We start from the raw sequence: 18,312 nt of genomic DNA, 5'->3' as shown, positions 1-18,312 counted from the left end.
TCGTGGTTTGATGATGTGGGGTGGGTTTATGAATGGTGCACGTACACTCCTGCATGTCTTTGACAGAGGCACACTAACAGGTCAGGTGTATCGGGACGTCATTTTGCACCAGTATGTCCGCCTTTTAAGGGGTACAGTGGGTCCCACCTTCCTCCTGATGGATGATAACGCACGGCCCCACCGAGCTGCCATCGTGGAGGAGTACCTTGAAACGGAAGATATCAGGCGAATGAATTGGCCTGCCTGTTCTCCAGACCCAAACCCTATCAAGCACGTCTGGGATGCTCTCGGTCGACGTATCGCTGCACGTCTTCAAACCCCTAGGACACTTCAGTAGCTACGACAGGCACTGATGCAAGAATGGGAGGCTAAACCCCAGCAGCTGCTCAAACACCTGATCCAGAGCATGCCAACCCGTTGTGCGGGCTGTGTACGTGTGCATGGTGGTCATATCCCATATTGATGTCGGGGTACATTCGCGGGAAGCAGTGGCGTTTTGTAGCACATGTGTTCCAGGACGGTTTTCTCAATTTATCACCAGTATCGTGGACTTATAGATCTGTGTCGCGTCTGTTCTCTATGTGCCTATGCTGTTAGCGCCAGTTTTGTGCAGTGCCACGTTGTGTGCCACCACATTCTGCAGTTATCCCTAATTTATGATCATGAGTGTAGTTCAATGTTCAGTCTTCTGATTGCTATCAGTTTTCTACAGGTATCGATAAATTATTGGTTTTGCTGTAGGGGACCCGTGGTATCCAATGGGCTCACTACAGAGTGACAGTGTCAATATGATTTATTAGGTGTCTTACCTTCAACAATCTTTCTTTCCACACTCCACTGCTAAATGGACCAGGAACATTATTTAATGTTGTTGTTGTTGTGGTCTTCAGTCCTGAGACTGGTTTGATGCTGCTCTCCACGCTACTCTATCCTGTGCAAGCTTCTTCAGCTCCCAGTACCTACTGCAACCTACATCCTTCTGAATCTGCTTAGTGTATTCATCTCTTGGTCTCCCTCTACAATTTTTACCCTCCACGCTGCCTTCTAGTACTAAATGGGTGATCCCTTGATGCCTCAGAGCATGTCCTACCAACCGATCCCTTCTTCTAGTCAAATTGTGCCACAAACTTCTCTTCTCCCCAATCCTATTCAACACCTCCTCATTAGTTATGTGAACTACCCATCTAATCTTCAGCATTCTTCTGTAGCACCACATTTCGAAAGCTTCTATTCTCTTCTTGTCCAAACTATTTATCGTCCATGTTTCACTTCCATACATGGCTACACTCCATACAAATACTTTCAGAAATGACTTCCTGACACTTAAATCTATATTCGATGTTAACAAATTTCTCTTCTTCTTCTTCGTATTTAATATATGGCATAATAAAACATTTCATGATGATACGCACAATATACTGGGGTTGGACAAAAATATGGAAACACCGCGAGAGATGCATGCTTGAACATAAATGCAGGTGCTAGCCAAGCCTGCAGGCTCTATTTGACCAGCAACGGCACCTGTGCAATGCCCTCACCATGCTGGAAGCGTCAGTTGTGATCACAACAGTGTGTACGAGTGTGTAGCTGTGAGGCCATTATGATGGAGCTAAGCGAATTCAAAACTAGGCAAATTGTTGCTGCTCGTGTGGTGGGTGCTTCGGTAATCAAGATGGCCGAAGTTTTTGGTGTTTCAAGGTCTACTGTGTAGAATATTTATCCGCAGACAGGAAATCTGGAAAACATCATCCGATAAGCCACAAACCGGACGAAAGCGTCCGTTGAGTGATCATGCCACACAGTCATTCAAGAGGAGTGTGACGGAAAATAAGAGGGCGACCCTCGCAAACCCTGTGAGCATCCCCAACAAGTAGGGAGCTGCAATGCTTTACAACACTTTACAGTTTGAACATTTAGTTATTTTTCGACATGATCACCATTTCTGTCGATGCTTTTTTGTAGACGCTGTGGCAGTTTTTGTATGCCCATGTCATACAGGCGAAATACCCTCAGACTTCAAGAAGAATATAATAATTCCAATCCCAAAGAAAGCAGGTGTTGACAGATGTGAAAATTACCGAACAATCAGTTTAATAAGCCACAGCTGCAAAATACTAACACGAGTTCTTTACAGACGAATGGAAAAACTAGTCGAAGCCGACCTCGGGGAAGATCAGTTTGGATTCCGTAGAAATACTGGAACACGTGAGGCAATACTGACCTTACGACTTATCTTAGAAGAAAGATTAAGGAAAGGCAAACCTACGATTCTAGCATTTGTAGACTTAGAGAAAGCTTTTGATAATGTTGACTGGAATACTCTCTTTCAAATTTTAAAGGTGGCAGGGGTAAAATACAGGGAGCGAAAGGCTATTTACAATTTCTACAGAAACCAGATGGCAGTTATAAGAGTCGAGGGACATGAAAGGGAAGCAGTGGTTGGGAAGGGAGTAAGACAGGGTTGTAGCCTCTCCCCGATGTTATTCAATCTGTATATTGAGCAAGCAGTAAAGGAAACAAAAGAAAAATTCGGAGTAGGTATTAAAATCCATGGGGAACAAATAAAAACTTTGAGATTCGCCGATGACATTGTAATACTGTCAGAGACAGCAAAGGACTTGGAAGAGCAGTTGAACGGAATGGATGGTGTCTTGAAGGGAGGATATAAGATAAACATCAACAAAAGCAAAACGAGGATAATGGAATGCAGTCGAATTAAGTCGGATGATGTTGAGGGTATTTGATTAGGAAATGAGACACTTAAAGTAGTAAAGGAGTTTTGCTATTTGGGGAGCAAAATAACTGATGATGGTCGAAGTAGAGACGATATAAAATGTAGACTGGCAATGGCAGGGAAAGCGTTTCTGAAGAAGAGAAATTTGTTAACATCGAATATAGATTTAAGTGTCAGGAAGTCATTTCTGAAAGTATTTGTATGGAGTGTAGCCATGTATGGAAGTGAAACATGGACGATAAATAGTTTGGACAAGAAGAGAATAGAAGCTTTCGAAATGTGGTGCTACAGAAGAATGCTGAAGATTACATGGGTAGATCACATAACTAATGATGAAGTATTGAATATGATTGGGGAGAAGAGATGTTTGTGGCACAACTTAACCAGAAGAAGGGATCGGTTGGTAGGACATGTTCTGAGGCATCAAGGGATCACCAATTTAGTATTGGAGGGCAGCGTGGAGGGTAAAAATCGTAGGGGGAGACCGAGAGATGAATACACTAAGCAGATTCAGAAGGATGTAGGTTGCAGTAGGTACTGGGAGATGAAGAAGCTTGCACAGGATAGAGTAGCATGGAGAGCTGCATCAAACCAGTCTCGGGACTGAAGACCACAACAACAACAACTTGTCATACCAGCTCGCCGCCATGATGTTCAGAAAGTTATGAACCTCTTCTTTCACCTCGTCGTCGGAGCTGAATCGCTTTCCGGCCAAATGTTCTTTTAACTTAGGAAACAGGTGATAGTCACTGGGCGCCAAGTCAGGACTATAGGGTGGGTGGGTGATTATGTTCCACTAAAACTGTTGCAGGAGAGCAACGGTTTTCCGAGCGATGTGTGGGCGAGCGTTGTCATGGAGAATGTGTACGCCCTTGCTCAACATTCTTCATCTCCGATTCTGAATCGCCCGTTTGAATTTTTACAGAGTCTCACAGCACCTATCAGCGTTAATTGTGGTCCCAGTGGGCATAAAATCGACCAACAATACCCCTTTCCGACCCCAAAAAACGGTTGTCATGACATTACCGGCAGCTTGTGTTTGTTTGAATTTCTGCGGTTTTGGCGAAGAAGGATGCCGCCATTGGCGTGATTGTTGCTTGGTCTCAGGTGTAAAGTGGTATGCCCAGGTTTCGTCTCCCGTGACAATTGAGTTCAGAAAGTTGTTCTGTTCGGGTGCAAGGCGGTGAAGAAATGTGCGGGAAGCATCAACTCGTTGCCGCATGTGGTCCTCAGTCAGCATGCGTGCCACCCATCTCGCGCACACCATCCGGTAGTTCAATGTTTCCGTTAAAATTCTGTGAGTGGTGCTTCGGGAAACATCAGGAACCAACGTGCAGAGATCATCCAGGGTGATCCGCCGATCTTCACGCATGCTTTGCTCAACCTTCAACACTGTCTCTTCAGAAATTGATGGTCTCCCGTTCCTTTGTTCGTCGTGAATTTCGGTCCGACCAGCTGCAAACTCTCTACACCACTTACGAACATTTTTGACATCCATGCACGAAACACCATACACTTCCATCAGTTCGGGATGGATTTTAATAGGCGCAGTGCCCTTTGCGTTCAAAAACCGAATAACTGCGCGCAATTCGCACGTGTCAGTAACATCCAACGGCAGCTCCATTCTCAACGGCTGCTAAGCCAAGACTGAGCACCTCAGCGCGGTGTGCGCATGTTTACACAGAGCGCGTGAAGCACTCTTCATAACAGTGTGACCAACTACTACACAAACAGAGTTCTGTACTTATAAAAAAATAGACCTTACTTTTGGGATTACCCTTGTAAGACCTATCATCAATAATGCAAATGCCCGTAAGAGCAAAATTTGGCGCCTTAGCCATAAAACTTGGACTACATACCAATGGAAGAATGTCATTTGGTCGGATGAGCCTTCTTTCACACCGTTTCCAACTACTGGCCGAGTTTACATCCAAAGAGTGAAACTTAGCGGGCTTTTGGTGATGGTTTGGGCAGCCATGAATGCTATGATTACTCGGCTAGGTCGAAATACTGCGACGATTATGTAGCCATGTTTGTTCCTCAATGGTGTTGCTGTATTCCAATACGATAGAGCTCCAGTGCACACAGTTTGCATCGTCCAGCACCGATTTTATGAACACGAGGATGGGTTGTCGCACCTCCCTGGCCATCATAGTCACAAGATCTCAATGTCATTTTGCTTTGGTGGCCTAAACTGGAGAGAAGGCTGCTTGATCGCTATCTATCTCCACCATCGTTACCTAAACTTACCACTATTTTGCATAAACAATGGTGCTCAAACAAGATTCCCTTGAGAACCATACGGGTCCTGTATTTACACGTTACGAAATACTGGAAGCTGTTTTGAAAACCAACAGGTGCTTATGTGTTGTGTTTGTGGTGCTTCCACTCCATGTAACTCCACAGCAACGTTGACCAACAAGATAGAGCGATGGCAAACAAACGAGAGCAGCGAAATGTTCGCAGGCTGGTTCGTTTCACAGGAGAATTAATGCCAGAAATACTGCCATAACATAAGTGACAAAATCCAGTATATCGTGAAGGCGTACATAGCAATTTTCAACACTTAATATTCATGGAATTTTCTGGAGGTTCCACTGCCGTAGGGGCCATCAAGCTTAAATTAGCTTCATTACACCTTGTACGTCAGCGTATTTACTGTCCTTTTTCCCGCATTGCATCATTTAATGCAATAGGAAGACGCGTTAGTATATGGATCTCTTTATAGTGGTCTTCAGTTCAAATGGTTCAAAATGGCTCTGAGCACTATGCGACTTAACTTCTGAGGTCATCAGTCGCCTAGAACGTAGAACTAATTAAACCTAACTAACCTAAGGACATCACACACATCCATGCCCGAGGCGGGATTCGAACCTGCGACCGGAGCGGTCGCTCGGCTCCAGACTGTAGCGCCTAGAACCGCACGGCCACTCCGGCCGGCTGGTCTTCAGTTCATAGACCTGATGCCTCCGTGGTAGAGCTGACAAAAAGTAACCGGTTACTGGGAGGTAGCAGTTACTGTAATAACCGCTCATCTGTTACTAGCAGTTATTTAAATAACTGCCAATAGTGCGAGACGCGATCTGTTTACCGACGCGCGTACCGAACTACGATTTTGATTCATCTGAGATCCGACCACGGGGAAACGAAGAGAGCAGAAGGATGTAAGGTAATTCATCGCTCACGGAAATAAATGTCAGACAGCGCGCCATCTGTTTATGGAACTTTATACTTTGGTTTCGAGCTATCTAACTACGTAGATTGACCATAAGGAATTCGTGCGACTGTGGAAATAACCGTCAATAAGTGAGTATAAGCTATTTTTCTGTGGAGGATATAACTGTCAGGCGTGCGCTGCCTGCGTATAGAAGTGTGTTCTTCGGTTTCGAACTATCTGACTACGTAGAGTGACCATAAAGAATTTGCGCGACTTTGGAAATAACTGTAACTGTAAGAGTATTTTTCTGTTCGCAGCTCGTGATCTAGTGGCTAGCGTTGCTACCTCTGCATCACGGGGTCCCGGGTTCGATTCCCGGCCGGGTTCGGGTGTTCTCTGCCCTGGGACAGGGTGTTTGTGTTGTCCTCGTGTTGTCCTCATCCTTTCATCATCTGCGTAACGGGGTGGCGACAGGAAGGGCATCCGGCCACCCCTTAAATTAACCGTGCAAAATCTGACCGTAACCATGCCGACACTGTTGGACAAAGGCACTAGGAAAGGAAGAAGAAGAGCATTTTTCTGTGGCAATTATGCTCTTCGCGCGCAGTTCTTGTTCTCTGGGAGTTTCGGTCGAACACTACAGGTAACCTGGAACTGTCTTGGACTCCAGTACGTCGCAGCTGGAGATGGGGTCTATCAAAACTACGGTTTGGTAGTCTTGGTACAGTACATAAATGACGTAATAAATGGTAGGTTTACCGGCAGTATTGGTAGCATAGGAAGGGACAGAAACATAAATTAATGAGTGAAAGCGAAAGTAGGAGCCGACGACTTCTCCTTGTTTGTTTGCCTCCCTGGTTGTTTGTTTTGTACATAATTAGAATCACACATAATTCATGCACATAATTAGAAACCCACATAATTTAGTGTTAATCCATTGTCTATCCTATTTCCTTACAGGATGCAAATTGCGTTTCATAAGTAATAACAATTAGTTGATCGCATAACTTCTGCCCTTTACGTAACGAAAGCAATTACTTTTGACACAACTGCAGTTTACATGCACAAACATAAAAAACTAAATACGAGGGTTGGAATTTAGATAGTGGCAACTATTTATTCAAACCGATACAAAAGAGTCACATGTTTGCACCTGTTACTGTCTTTCAAAGTAGTCACCAGCGTTGTGTAGAACCCGTTGCCAGCGACGTGGAAGGAAACGTGTAACTCTTTTGTATCGGTTGTGAATAAATAGTTGCCACTATTTACGTTCCAACCCTCGTAGTTATTATATTATTTTTCACGCAATAGAACGTACTTCATCAAGATCAAAGGCAAATTTTCCTGTAATTACTGATAAATTAAAGAGCGTTTGCTAGCCCTATGTGATAAATTTGTATTGTTGTTTTGTATTTTTGCTACAACATACTTCTGTTTCAATTTACAACTCAACAATTTCGAATAAAACCAGAATTAGACAATACTGACAGTTTCAATTTTGCTACAAATACTGTTTATTTTTAAGTAACAGACAGGAGGATAACCATGTAGAACAAAAATGTTTCGTAAGTTACTCGACTTACTTATGATAGTCTACGGTAGTCTCCGGTAGTTTTGCAACTCTAGTAGTAGCAGAGGATGATATTTCATGAGAGGAACTGCTGGCCATCTGGGGGTTCTACAGAGGTTACAAATAACTGAACTGTCATTGCCCTTAGCGTGATGCACCTGCCGCCACACACGCAATTTACGTTACCTGCATGCGCAAACTGTTAGCCTGGTATTGCACTCCAGAATCATCTACATCTACATCTACGTGACTACTCTGCTATTCACTATAAAGTGCCTGGCAGAGGGTTCAATGAACCACCTTCAAGCTGTCTCTCTACCGTTCCACTCTCGAACGGCGCGCGGGAAAAACGAGCACTTAAATTTTTCTGTGCGAGCCCTGATTTCTCTTATTTTATCGTAATAATCATTTCTCCCTATGTAGGTGGCCGCCATTAGAATGTTTTCGCAATCGGAGGAGAAAACTGGTGATTGAAATTTCATGAGAAGATCCCGTCGCAACGAAAAACGCTTTTGTGTTAATGATTGTCACTCCTATTCACGAGTCGTGTCTGTGGCACTGTCTCCGCTATTTCGCTATAATACAAAACGAGCTGCCCTTCTTTGTACTTCCTCGATGTCATCCGTCAGTCCCACCTGATGCGGATCCCACACCGCACAGCAATACTCCAGAGTAGGGCGGACAAGCGTGGTGTAAGCAGTCTCTTTAGTGGACCTGTTGCACCTTCTAAGTGTTCTGACAATGAATCGCAGTCTTTGGTTTGCTCTACCCACAATATCATCTATGTGATCGTTCCAATTTAGGTTATTTGTAATTGTAATCCCTAAGTATTTAGTTGAATTCACAGCCTTCAGATTTGTGTGAGTTATCGCGTAATCGAAATTTAGCTGATTTCTCTTAGTATTCATGTGAATAACTTCACACTTCTCTTTATTCAGGGTCAATTGCCACTTTTCGCACCATACAGATATCTTATCTAAATCATTTTGCAAGTCGTTTTGATCATCTGATGACTTAACAAGGTGGCAAATGACAGCATCATCTGCAAACAATCTAAGACGGCTACTCAGATTGTCTCCTATGTCGTTAATATAGATCAGGAACAGTAGAGGGCCTATAGTACTTCCTTGGGGAACGCCGGATATTTCTTCTGTTTTACTCGATGACTTTCCGTCTATTACTAGGAACTGTCACCTTTCCGACAGGAAATCACTAATCCAGTCTCACAACTAAGGCGATACTCCGTAGGCACGCAGTTTGGTTAGAAGACGCTTGTAAGGAACGGTGTCGAAAGCCTTCTGGAAATCTAAACGTATGGAATCAATTTGCCATCCCCTGTCGATAGCACTTATTACTTCACGAGTATAAAGAGCTAGTTGTTTTTCACAAGAACGATATTTTCTGAAACCGTGCTGAATATGTGTCAATAAATCGTTTTCTTCGAAGTACTTCATAATGTTCGAATACAGTATATGTTCCAAAACCGTACTGAAAATCGACGTTAGTGATATAGACCTGTAATTCAGCGGATTGCTCCTACTTCCCTTTTTGGGTATTCGTGCGACTTGAGCAATTTTACAATCTTTAGGTACGGATCTTTCTGTGAACGAGTGGTTGTATATAATTGCTAAATATGGAGCTATTTTATCAGCGTACTCTGAGAGAAACCTGACTGGTATACAATCTAGATCTTTCACTATTACCAAACCAAATAAGTTTCACATATATGGCTGTAGGACCGTACCTAAAACAAAACAAAACAAACTGAGAAACGCTACTTATAACAACTGTTTTAAATCGGCTGTGACGTCAAAGGGATGAGCTGCTGCAGGACGAGGCGCTGCCAGTTGGCTACCTTAAGAGAACGCATTTGGTTTTGTGGGCGGTTAAACGTAGCTGTATCCTCGTTTGGGGAATTCGGTGCCGTAGTAAAAACATCTGACTGTTATAAACAACTAAGCCACGGACTTTTAGGTCGTAAAAAAGTGTGTTTTAGGCACCTAAAATAAGCTCCTTCAGTAGTTCATTTAGGCTATATAAAACCTAAAATAGGCTCTAATAAAAATGATGCAGAGAAAATAAAAATAAATAAAAATACATTAAAATACACAGTGTTGACAGTATGAACATCTTATTAGTTATTAAAACAAGGAGAATAAATATTCACACAGTTACAGAGCACAGCAATCTACAACATTAATGTTGAACATAACTCCAAATATTTTTGAGTTCCTGAAAGATAAAGATCTCCGTAAAAAAGATGTGGCAATGGTTTAATTAATACATTCGTAGTTTCACATATTCTGACCATAGTTGGCTTCACAAAAAATAACCAAAATCTTTTCTAGGTTTTCTAGTGCAAAACTTTGGCGCTTGTCAGTCAGAATCAATTTATACGCTGAAAAAGAACGTTCTGCATCAACAGATGTGACAGGGCGTACTTCATTTTCGGCACATGCTGGACAGGAATGCTGCAGTCGGGAGTGCTGGATTTTCCGCTAAGTATGTCGGCAGCTGCACACAACTCCTTCAGGCCAGGGTACTTCTGCAAAACCGTTTACATTTTTGCCCTTACTTTTTCCCCTACTTCACTTGGCGCTTCATTAATTTTCATTTCGACTTCTTCAAGCAAAGAAATATTGTCGTAGATAGGTCTCCCTCAGCCTTCTAATTGTGAAATTATTCTTGCCATACGTGTAGTGGGCCCTAATGTACTATAAGTCCCGTTTTAAATAAGAATCTTTGAGTAACTCCATTGCTGCAGTTACGGATGCAGCATCCTCCGGTATATTTTCAACCACCTTCTGGACAGCTGAGAGATGCGTACTATAGTATTCCGCTGGTAGCAGCCACGTGCCCCAGCGGGTGACAACAGGCTCTGGCGGCAATGGGACATCTGGAAGCTGTTCTTTGAATGCCAGTATTCTTGATGGTGCCTTAACAAAAATTTTCTTCACCATAGATATTACTTTATTTACTGTAGGAAATTGTAGCCTTACTTGCTCTGCTATGCGGTTGATCCCTTGCACAACACAAGCTACGTGCAACATCAATGGGTACAATACTTTTAATAGTTGAAACGCTGCTATCATGTATGCAGCAGCATCAGTGACGGCCAGAAGCACCTTATTCTCATCCACTCCGTTTGGGTATAGCACCTTAAGCCCATTGTTCACAAACTGTGCTATTGTTTGTTGGTTAGTTTTTGAAAGCTGTTTTGAGTAAATCAAATGAGCCCTGGATGCAGCATCTGGATCTAGCTTGCCAATAATCAGGTTTGCAATGTAATGGCCAATTCTCCAACATCTTTTCGGATTCTGTGCAATGCAGCATTGTAAGCTGAATCCACATTATTCTTACGTAAAGTTGACTTTGCAGGAATAGACTGATGGCAGTACTTCTCAAGAAAACCTCTGATAATAGGGTTTTCTAGTTTCCGAAATGGGATGTTTGCTGCCACTAGTGCATGACACAAATCACTGCGGAACTTGTTTTTTTTTTTCGGAGAAATCATCAGATTTATTGGTTAAAAGAGTTTGCTTCAATTTTGACTTTCGTTCAACATTAGCTTTATGTGCGATTCCATCTGCATGCTGAGATAAGTGAGATTTCTTAACACTCGAACCGTAATTCGAGAGAAAAGGGAAATGCTGTTTAGAATCGCGTATAAAGAGTATTTCGTATTACTAAAGGATAGCGATAAAAAAGAATCCTAAGTGACAGGAAAATAAGAAGTCTAAGAAAAACATCAACTAACCTCCTTGTTGCATGCTTGGCAGAAAATAACTTTCCCATCTGTTGTATAATGCGGGAAATCTTGCACTTAGAACGTCAGTAACACTTAACACGTCGGTCGCTACACAATGTACTGATTTGTTTTCGCTGGGAAAAAGTGAACGATGACCTGTTTTTTTTTTTTTTTTTTCCTTTTACCGCGGTGCATGGGAGCGGTAGGGGAAGTACCGTATTCGTTGCTGGACACATGATCCCTGACAGATGGCCGCCCCTTCTGAACAAGCGAATGGAATCTACCGGTGCTTCAGATGAAAACATCTCACTACTGGTAAATTATTTTTCGAACCGGAAAATTCACGTATAACGCCTTTCACGACAGAGAGTAGTTTGATAGGACTGCCTGTAGAGAGCAGCGAGAAAATGCGCAAAGGGCAGTAATTTAGCTATAGAGGGCGTCTACGATTAACATTGTGATTTTTTAATCCGTGCTCAGCTTAAGGCCTATGAAACCGTTTCTTTGCGAAAATACACAGCTGGCCAGAATCCTACGAACGAAATATTTTCAAATATAACATTTATTACTCCCACGTTCGATTCTAATGTGTAACTCAAATCTTTGACCGGTTCCCATTCGCTCACCGAAGTTAAGCACTGTCGCGCTCGGCGCGTACTTGGATGGATGACCATTCAAACGTGCTGAGTGCTGTTGGTAGTAAGGCAAGCAAAGGAATTGTAAACAGTCTCTAACGACATTCGCCTTCGACGAGACGTAAAGCCCTAAGTTTACTTTCTTTTTCTAATCTTTGAAAACACAAGAACTCTATGTCAGATTAACGAAATAGGTACTTTTTAGTATTTGATGCCGAAATAGGCAAAATTAGTCGTCAACGTCGAAATACGCAATTTTAGGTCGTATAAAACTAACTTTTTTTTTTGAAAGCAGTTGATTTATCCACTACTGGCTTGCTAGGCCTATCGCAGCTTCACCAGAGCCCCGTTAGCCGTCACGTTTCAGGGTTCCCATAGGGCCTTCCCAGCTACCGTAGCGGTCCTGGGGCACACGAAGTCCCCGCTGTACATCGCCCCTATAGGCAGTCCCCTACTTTGTGCCGTTGCCCATCTCCCACGACTTGGACGAGGGGTTGGACTTATGGGAGACCACAGAAATCCAAGGGAATTATATACCGAACCTACTTTGTCCCCATATTGGCATACGGAAGTGAGACATGGGTAATGCACAAAAGCGACAAAAGTAGAATACAAGCTAGTGAAATGAAGTTCCAGAGGAGCAGGTTGAGTGTAACAAGACGAGACAGATTGCGAAATGTGTATGTGAGGGAAAGACTAAAGGAGGAACCAGTACAGGACAGGATAGAAAAATCAAGACTGCAGTGGTATGGACACATGAAGAGAATGGATGAGGGAAGAATTCCAAAGAGGATGTTTGATCTGCAACTGGAGGGGAAGAGGCCCAGGGGAAGACCAAGAGATAGATGGGTGAAGGGAGTGAAGGAATGTGTGACGAGAAGAGGAGAGAACTGGACGAAGGTGGAAGAGGGGGAATGGTGGAAAGACAGAACACGATGGAGAGGCTTGTGTTCCCGACAGACCCAGCCAGTGGTTGGAAACTGTCCAAGATGATGATGATGATAAAACTAACTGTTTTCAGTTGAGTTAGTCATGAAACGCATAAGTACCAACTTATATGCAAATTGGAGCTTAGGAAAAAAATGGGTTTTAACCTAAAGATCCGTGATCTATTTTTTACATATGAATAATAAAACACCTATAAAGAGTATTTGGTATTAACAGAGATAGCGATATAAAAAATAAAAAAAGACCGAAGTGTTAGGCAAATACGAAGCATGAGCGCATATCAACTAGCCACCTTGCTGCACGCTGGGCGGAAAATATTTTTTTCCATCTGTCGTATAGTGTGGAAAAACTTGGAGCCACTGTCTTATATGATGAAATAGGCACTTTTTAGGATATTAAAGCCGAAATAGGCAAAAATAGGCACCAACGTCGAAATAGGCTTTTTTAGGTCCTATAGAATTAACGATATTAAGTGTAAATAGTCATGAAACGCATAAGTACAACTTTTATGCAAATAGGAACTCAGGAACAAAATAGGTTTTTACCTAAAATCCGCGGTCTATAAATAACTGTCAAACGAAACTGATACGAAAAGTAACCGTAGATGCAGTAAGTGAGATTCCAAAACAACCATTTGGTCCACTTCTACTGCTTCCGTTCATCCGAAGAAGATACAGTACAGCACTTGTGCTTGTGCCGTGCCGTATGGTGGGGGGGGGGGGGGGGCGCAGGTTAAGGGTAGCCGTGCTGAAGAGAAGGGTGGGGGGCGCAGGTTACGGGGGTTGGTCCCGAGCAGCGCTGGCTGCAACGGGCCGTCGGCCTCCGGCGCCGCGCAGTTCCGCCCGTCCCTCCACACCGGCCTGGGCTGGCTCTGTGCCAGCGAACAATGAACCCCAGGGGCGGGAAAGGGGAGGCCCAAGGGTCGGCCAGCGACCGCGTTTCAAAGGCGTGCAGCGCTCGCTACCGAATGCGCTGCCGGTCGTATCCCAGAGGAAATTCCAAACGGCATTACTCCTGTACTGTTGAATCAAGCCCAAGTGTCGCTGCATGAAATCACCACTCTACACTTACAGTTTATTGTTTTTGTTACTCTTATGGGGATAATGGAATGTAGTCGTATTAAGTCGGGTGATGCTGAGGGAATTAGATTAGGAAATGGGACACTTAAGGTAGTAAAGGAGTTTTGCTATTTGGGAAGCAAAATAACTGATGATGGTCGAAGTAGAGAGGATATAAAATGTAGACTGGCAATGGCAAGGAAAGCGTTTCTGAAGAAGAGAAATTTGTTAACATCGAGTATAGATTTAAGTGTCAGGAAGTCATTTCTGAAAGCATTTGTATGGAGTGTAGCCATGTATGGAAGTGAAACATGGACGATAAATAGTTTGGACAAGAAGAGAATAGAAGCTTTCGAAATGTGGCGTTACAGAAGAATGCTGAAGATTAGATGGGTAGATCACATAACTAATGAGGAGGTATTGAACAGAATTCGGGAGAAGAGGAGCTTGTGGCACAACTTGATCAGAAGAAGGGATCGGTTGGTAGGACATGTTCTGAGGCATCAAGGGATCACCCATTTAGTACTGGAAGGCAGCGTGGAGGGTAAAAATCGTAGAGGGAGACCAAGAGATGAATACACTAAGCAGATTCAGAAGGATGTAGGTTGCAGTAGGTACTGGGAGATGAAGAAGCTTGCACAGGATAGAGTAGCATGGAGAGCTGCATCAAACCAGTCTCAGGACTGAAGACCACAACAACAACAACTATTATGGAGCCATGTAGGACCACATTCAGTCTTGTTACATTTGGCAGTGACTGATAAATAGTGCAGGCTCTGGCAGTTGAGCCTAAAGGTAAATAAACGTAACATACTGAACTTGCAAAAGATAAGGAATCCCCTACTCTACAACCCCACTATTGATAAAGAATTTCTAGTAACTATCTAGAGCCACCTTAATTTGAATGATGACATAGAGCAAATACACTATTGGCCATTAAAACTGCTACACCAAGAAGAAATGCAGATGATAAAGTGGTATTTACTGGTCAAATATATTATACTAGAACTGCCATGTGATTACATTTCCACGCAATTTGGGTGCATAGATCCTGAGAAATCAGTACCCAGAACAACCACCTCTGGCCGTAATAACGGCCTTGATACGCCTGGGCATTGAGTCAAACAGAGCTCGGATGGCGTATACAGGTAAAGCTGCCCATGTAGCTTCAACACGATACCACAGTTCATTAAGAGTAGTGACTGGCGTATTGTGACGAGCCAGTTGCCCGGCCACCATTGACCAGTCGTTTTCAATTGGTGACAGATCTGGAGAATGTGCTGGCCAGAGCAGCAGTCGAACATTTTCTGTATCCAGAAAGGCCCTTACAGGACCTGAAACATGCGGTCGTGCATTGTCCTGCTGAAATATAGGGTTTCGCAGGGAACGAATGAAGGGTAGAGCCATGGGTCGTAACACATCTGAAATGTAACGTCACCAAACACGGATGCGACCATCATGATGCTGTAAACAGAACCTGGATTCATACGAAAAAATGACGTTTTGCCAATCGTGCACCCAGGTTCGTCGTTGAGTACACCATCGCAGGCGCTCCTGTCTGTGATGCAGCGTCAAGGGTAACCGCAGCCACGGTCACCGAGCTGATAGTCCATGCTGCTGTAAACGTCGTCGAACTGTTCGTGCAGATGGTTGTTGTGTTGCAAACGTCCCCATCTGTTGACTCAGGGATCGAGACGTGGCTGCACGATCCGTTACAGCCATGCTGATAAGATGCCTGTCATCTCGACTGGTAGTGATACGAGGCCGTTGGGATCCAGCACGGCGTTCCGTATTACCCTCCTGAACCCACCGATTCCATATTCTGCTAACAGTCATTGGATCTCGACCAACGCGAGCAGCAATGTCGCGATACGATAAACCGCAATCGTGATAGGCTACAATCTGACTTTTATCATGGTAACGCCGGTCAACTGCTGTTTGTGTATGAGAAATCGGTTGGAAACTTTCTTCATATCAGCACGTTGTAGGTGTCGCCACCGGCGCCAACCTTGTGTGAATGCTCTGAAAAGCTAATTTATTTGCATATCACAGCATCTTCTTCCAGTCGGTTAAATTTCGCGTCTGTAGCGCGTCATTTCGTGGTGTAGCAATTTTAATGGCCAGTAGTGTAGTAGGAAAAGGAGATGCCGTCTGAAACTCATAGAACAATCTTAAGGAAATATAATTCATCCACGAAAGAAGTGGCTTACACAGCGTTTGTTCGACAGATACAACGCAGCCACGTTTAAAGCTTCAATACTTGAATATTGTCCATCAGGCTGGGATGCTCACCAGGTAAGGCTGATACGAGACGTAGGGAAGATCCAACGAACAGCGGCGTTGTTGGTCAGGGGATCGTTCAGCCGTTGCGAGAGCATGGTCGTCCGCAGAAAATTATCCAACAGCGGACAAGATTCTAAAATTTCCGTTTTAACTAAACTGACTGACGAACTTTAAAAATGTGTTGTATCCCAAGATCTTAATCTGACGGGACTTACCCAAAACTTATTGTATCTCACACATTAGACAGTTATCATTTCGGTATGTGTTTTAATATAAGGTGGCTTTCATACCTAAGAGATAACGATAGTTCTTTAGTATACACGAAAGACACCTCTTTTATTGTTATCAAATCCAACAAATTACGAAATAAAGGTTCAAAAATATTTAAAATATTTTTAAAGAGTATTTTATTCATACACTGATAATGCGTTGCTACTGAAAGAAGACGTATTGGATATCAGCAAATATATTCAACACGAATGATACTGTTTGATGCTCCATTGTGTGGAGAAACAGGAAACAAACATAAAAATAATGCTTATTCAACTATGATGGCATGATACACTTGATCATGCTATTGGTGTGATTTGAGTATTTTCATGGCTTGTATTATCTAACGTTGATCGCCATAATAACAGTTCAAGAAAATGTAGAAACAGAAGTACAACTTCCAACAGCCAAGATCGCTATTGTCCAGAATTTGTTGTGATGACCGGCTTCGGCAAACTACGTTGCCATCATCAGATCTTCTGCAGTTCGTATCACTGAAACTTCACCAAATGAGTCTTACATCGTATCGTACCATAGAATGACAGTTCACGAACATCTGAACAATAGTACATTAGCAAGTCAAGCATAAAACAAATACACTGAAGAGCCAAAGAAACTGGTACACCTGCCTAATATCGTATAGCGCCCCGGCGAGCACGCAGAAGTGCCGCAACACGACGTGGCATGGACTCAACTAATGTCTGAAGTAATACTGGAGGGAACTGACACCACGAATCCTGCAGGGTTATCCATAAGTCCACGAGTGGGTGGAGATCTCTTCTGATCAGCATGTTGCAAGACATCGCATATACGCTCAGATTGTTCATGCCAGTGCAAGTGTTTAAACTCTGAAGAGCTTTCCTGGAGCCACTGCGTAGTAAATCTGGACGTGTGCAGTGTCGCTTTGTCCTGCTCGAATTGCCCAAGTCTGTCGGAATGCACAATCAACATGAATGGATACAGATGATCAGATAGGATACTTACGTACGTGACACCTGTCAGAGTCGTAGCTAGACGTATCAGGGGTCGCTTATCACTACAACTGCACACGCCCCACACTATTATAGAGCCTCCACCAGCTTGAACAGTCCCCAGCCGACAGGCAGGGTCCATGGAATCATGAGGTTGTCTCCATACGCGTACACGTCCGTCCGCTCAATACAATTTAAAATAGACTCGTCCGACTAGGCAACAAGTTTCCAGTCGTCAACAGTCCAATGTCGGTGTTCACGGGTCAAAAATGTTCAAATGTGTGTGATATCTTATGGGACTTAACTGCTAAGGTCATCAGCCCCTAAGCTTACACACTACTTAACCTAAATTATCCTAAGGACAAACACACACACCCATGCCCGAGGTAGGATTCGAACCTCCGCCGGGACCAGCCGTACAGTCCATGACTGCAGTGCCTTAGACCTGGGGTTGACGGGTCCAGACGAGGCCTAAAACTTTGCGTCGTGCAGTCATCAAAGGCACGTGAGTGGGCCTTCAGCTCCGAAAGCCCATATCGATGATGTTTCGTTGAACGGTTCGCACGCTGACACTTCTTGATGGCCCAGCATTGAAATCTGCAGCAATTTGAGAAAGGGTTGACTTCTGTCAACCTGAACGGTTCTCTTCAGTCGTCGTTGTTCCCGTTCTTGCAGGATATTTTTCCGGCCGCTTCGATGTCAGAAATTCGATGTTTTACCGAATTCCTGATATTCACGGTACACTCGTGAAATAGTTGTAGAGGAAAATCCCCATCTCATCGCTACCTCGGAGATGCTGTCTCCCATCGTTCGTACGCCGACTATAACACCACGTTCAAACTCACTTAAATCTTCATAACCTGTCATTGTAGCAGCAATAACCGATCTAACAACTGCGACATACACTTGTCGTCTTATATAGGCTTTCCGACCACTGC

This window comes from Schistocerca americana, chromosome 8, assembly GCF_021461395.2.
Source record: "Schistocerca americana isolate TAMUIC-IGC-003095 chromosome 8, iqSchAmer2.1, whole genome shotgun sequence".
Classification (NCBI taxonomy): Eukaryota; Metazoa; Arthropoda; class Insecta; order Orthoptera; family Acrididae; genus Schistocerca; species Schistocerca americana.
The sequence above is the reverse complement of the archived record's forward strand: the minus strand, read 5'-3'. Positions refer to the sequence as shown.